Genomic DNA, 5,000 nt, shown 5'->3' with positions numbered 1-5,000 from the left:
TGCAATACATACATACATACATACATACATGCATACATACATACATACACACACACACACACACACACACATATATATATATATATATATATATATATATATATATACATATATATATATATATATATATATATATATACATATATATATATATATATATATATATATATATATACATATATATATATATATAATGATAATTACTGAAGTGTAATAATAGTGGTGGTGATGATGATGATGATGATGAAGATGATAACACTACTACTAATACTAATAACAAACATAATAATAATAACAAAATTATAATAACGAAAATGTAGCTATGATAATAACAATAATACTAATAGTAATACTAATGATAATAACAATAATACTAATAGAAATACTAATGATAATAACAATAATACTAATAGTAATACTAATGATAATAACAATAATACTAATAGTAATACTAATGATAATAATGATATAAATATAACGATAACGAAAATGGAAATAGTAATAATGGTGACGACACTACTGCTGCTTCAACTACAACTACTCCTAACAATAATAACAAATATATTATATGATAATGAGAACATTAATAAAAAATCTTATTAATAATAACAACTATAATAAAAAAAAACACCGATATGATGACGATAATAATACTGCTAAAAGGATTAATATCAATAATACCAAGGATAATAAAAAAAAATATGACAACGCTGGTAATGACAATAATAAAAAAATACAACTAATAATGGTAACAACAACAACCGCAATAATTGAAAATAATTCTTTCCAGTGACTCGGCCTCTTCCTGTCAGCTGGGAAAAATTCGGCGATGACTCGGACAGGAAAAAAACGGAGGAAATGGCCATTTCCCCGATTTTTACCGCCCCCCCCCCCGAATCCCCCGCCCCATGCACCTTGGGCTGAAATGACCCTTGTTGGCTCTAAAAAGCCGCGGCGACGGAAAGGGTCCCGCAATCCAAACAGTGAGGGCCGCGGGAGGCGCGCCTCAGTAGCCGGGGATAACATTATAATTTCGTCCATTCACTTGGAAGCAGGCACGCGCAAACGCACGCACATATGCAAGCACACATGCACGAACGCACGTGCATACAAACACACACACGAAGACGAACACGCAAACACACACACACTCTCTCTCTTTCTCTTTCTCTCTCTCTCGCTCGCTCTCCCTCTCCCTCTTCTTCTCTTCTCTCTCTCTCTCTCTCTCTCTCTCTCTCTCTCTCTCTCTCTCTCTCTCTCTCTCTCTCTCTCTCTCTCTCTCTCTCTCTCCTCTCTCTCTCTCTCTCTCTCTCCCTTCTCTCTCTCTCTCTCTCTCTCTCTCTCTCTCTCTCTCTCTCTCTCTCTCTCTCTCTCTCTCTCTCTCTCTCTCTTCTCTCTCTCTCTCTCTCTCTCTCTCTCTCTCTCTCTCTCTCTCTCTCTCTCTCTCTCTCTCTCTCTCTCTCTCTCTCTCTCTCTCTCTCTCTCTCTCTCTCTCTCTCTCTCTCTCTCTCTCTCTCTCTCTCTCTCTCTCTCTCTCTCTCTCTCTCTCTTCTCTCTCTCTCTCTCTCTCTCTCTCTCTCTCTCTCTCTCTCTCTCTCTCTCTCTCTCTCTCTCTCTCTCTCTCTCTCTCTCTCTCTCTCTCTCTCTCTCTCTCTCTCTCTCTCTCTCTCCTCTCTCTCTCTCTCTCTCTCTCTCTCTCTCTCTCTCTCTCTCTCTCTCTCTCTCTCTCTCTCTCTCTCCCTCTCTCTCTCTCTCTCTCTCTCTCTCTCTCTCTCTCTCTCTCTCTCTCTCTCTCTCTCTCTCCCTCTCTCTCTCTCTCTCTCTCTCTCTCCCTCTCTCTCTCTCTCTCTCTCTCTCTCCCTCTCTCTCTCTCTCTCTCTCTCTCCCCTCTCTCTCTCTCTCTCTCTCTCTCCCCTCTCTTCTCTCTCTCTCTCTCTCTCCCCTCTCTTCTCTCTCTCTCTCTCTCCCCTCTCTTCTCTCTCTCTCTCTCTCCCCTCTCTTCTCTCTCGCTCTCTCTCCTCTCTCTCTCTCTCTCTCTCTCTCTCTCTCTCTCTCTCTCTCTCTCTCTCTCTCTCTCTCTCTCTCTCTCTCTCTCTCTCTCTCTCTCTCTCTCTCTCTCTCTCTCTCTCTCTCTCTCTCTCTCTCTCTCTCTCTCTCTCTCTCTCTCTCTCTCTCTCTCTCTCTCTCTCTCTCTCTCTCTCTCTCCTCTCTCTCTCTCTCTCTCCTCTCTCTCTCTCTCTCTCTCTCTCTCTCTCTCTCTCTCCCTCCTCTCTCTCCCCCTCTCTCTCTCTCCCCCTCTCTCTCTCTCCCCCCTCTCTCTCTCTCCCCTCTCTCCTTCTTCTCCACCTATTTTTTCTCTCCCTTTCTTCCTCACCCCCCTTCTCTGTTTCTTCCCCCCTTCACCCCCTCTCGGTTTCTCCCTTTCTCCCTCCCTCTCCATCCCTCCCTTGCGTTTTCCCTTCCCCTTTCTTCCTTTCTCCCTCTCCCTGCCTCCCGATCTCTCCTCCCTCTCGCCTCCCCTTCCGCCCCCGGCTGTCCTGCCTAGGCCTCCCGTCCCCATAGTTCCGCTGCCACTTCCGCCGCGGCTCCGTGCAGGCGAGTCTGCCGCACGAACGCTCGCCTCGGAATAATTGTGAAGTAGTTTCCTGCGGGTGCGAGGCGCACTAACGGTCCGGGTTCGTCGCAGGTCGCACGTGGCGGTGCACTTCCTCCGCCGTCGAAGGATCAGTCTCCGGAATAATCTCCTGCGGCGACAGGTTTCCGCGGACATGCCCGTCCCTGCCCATTCATGTTCCTCTGCAGCCAAACCACGGGCCTCAGAAGGCGGCCGTAGCCAGTGCAGCGTCGCGACATCCGATGACCGGATAACGTTCATCACCAACGCCAACCACGTCGTCTGGCGCCAGACGACCGAGGACTGGCTTGCGGATTCCGCGCGGCGCCTGGCCCGGATCTCACCAAATCAGAAGGGCCATTCGGAGCCATCGGCAGCAGCATACGGCTCATTTACATAGGCAACAGCTGACGCCAGGAACCGCCGGGCTACCTCCGAGAGCATGACTGAGAACACTTACAGGTTGACAATTTCCACGGCTCAGTAATGACTGGAAATGGATTAACTGACAGATTCCTTTATAACAAACTGATTCATGTTAGACCGTAAATGCGGCGATATTGACACAATTGCCCTTAACAAAAAAACGATAATTGGAAACATATACGTCATATACTATTCAACAATCTAGTTTATGAGATTATGATCCGGCGCCGCATTCTCCCCGGCCTCGACTCCTCCTACTACACCGTTTGGCTCGCCGCTCGACGAACTCTGCTGCTGCCGCTGAGCTACGGCAGCGACACACAAAAAGGAGCAGCTGACATGAATCAGACAGGGGCGCCCGCGAGTTCACCGCACGCCCGCCACTCCAAAAGACGCTGCCGGGCGTGCGTGCGTGCGTGCGTGCGTGCGTCTCGACTGCTTGACGGGCGTGACGGGCGACCTCAGGAAGGAGGCGCCGTTGCTGCTTCTTCCCGCCGCGCTGTCAGTCTCTCCTCCCTTGGGCGTCACATCTCTGCTTCACGCGCGTCACCCGGAGCCGATCTCCCCGCTGGCGCGACCGCTCCGGTGTCTGGGGAGTGAGTCGGAGCGAGTCCTTTACCTCCGCCAGCATTCATTGCTGCAACGTGAGTCTGGTTTGTATACAAACTCACTTCCAAAGTCTACTGAAGTAAACCTACCTTACACAGACCTTGGCTGCACCGTTCCACTACGCCCGGCAGCGTCTGCAGTGCTGCCTGAGGCGGCTGCGCCCGCGGAAGGCGATGCTTCACTGCGCCCCAATGATGCGCGATCAGGTTTTACAATTAAGCCCCGACTGATCCACAAATCTTTGTCACGAACAATATACCAAATATACTGGATCCACATGACCTCTCCTGCAGTTTCTACTTCATTATCCGTGAAACCTAACGGGAAACCTATGCAGCAGCGGTGTCATGTGACGCACGAACCTTGATCAACCGGCAGTTCGCTGAAACGTCAGTCAACGGAAAGACGGCTCTAAATCTCACGAATTCTTAAATATCTCCAACCAAAAGACATTTATATAACATCCTATTACATAATGTAAACATCATATATGTGAATATAATACCCATTGTAAGTAATGTAAGTTTTGAATTTCCGAATTTCCGAATTTCAGCTGTTTCTGGCGACTTCTTCAGTTCAACTATGGCGATGACGGCTTGGCTTAGTCCGGGATGCCTTCCGATCAAAAGAACTTAAAACAACTATTTTCATCTACTTTAAGCTCCTTTTCTCAAAAACACACACACAAAAAAAAACTGATCTGTAAACTGCACATGAGAGGCAGCTCACGAAGCACACAGGAACAGCGACGCGCGAACACCGCCTTCCCAGCGCGGCGGGACCGAGCCAAGGAGTAACTTCTGCGCCTTGACACAATTTCCCTCGGAAGGGGGCGCCACGCCCGTGCTCGATGAACAGAGCCCGTGATCTCCTTTCTCTGTTGGTTTGTAAGGGTCACAGAAAGGAAGGAAATAAAACAAATATCCTACAGCGACTTCATCCTATGCATCAGCAGTTGCCTTAGCCTGTACGCACCGCGAGGCGCGTGGGCCAGGGGTGCCAGGCTCAGACCCATCTCGCGGGCCAACAAGGGCACAGACACGGCTGCCCAGGAACACGTTATTAAAAACCGTCTGATATTCCGAACAAGTACATAAAGTATCTTTTAATCATTAAATGTTAAATGTAAATGAAACTATATTACCATTATAGTGTAAAGGTTACATAGAAATTTTCTTTTGTCCTAAGCATAATATACTTTCCTCCTCGACGACCATAATTTCGCAGGATAATGGCTGTCCTCCTCACCCGCGGGCCCCTGATGACCATCCCGAGGGCCATGGGTCTGACAGCCCTGGAGGCTATAAGAAGGTATGCGCGTCCCTAGGTATTCGCAGACCAATTGCCCGCA

The 5,000-nt window shown here is 47.9% G+C and overlaps 1 protein-coding gene across 9 annotated transcripts in view; it reads right to left on the bottom strand.

Annotated features, from left to right (window-relative positions):
• The window catches only part of LOC125039659 (band 4.1-like protein 5), a 71,537-nt gene that overhangs the window by 28,119 nt on the left and 38,418 nt on the right, over positions 1-5,000 (bottom strand). The gene's annotated exons all lie outside the window — the stretch shown is intronic.

The sequence above is a fragment of the Penaeus chinensis genome, chromosome 27 (assembly GCF_019202785.1).
Source record: "Penaeus chinensis breed Huanghai No. 1 chromosome 27, ASM1920278v2, whole genome shotgun sequence".
Lineage (NCBI taxonomy): Eukaryota > Metazoa > Arthropoda > Malacostraca > Decapoda > Penaeidae > Penaeus > Penaeus chinensis.
The sequence above is the reverse complement of the archived record's forward strand: the minus strand, read 5'-3'. Positions and strand labels throughout refer to the sequence as shown.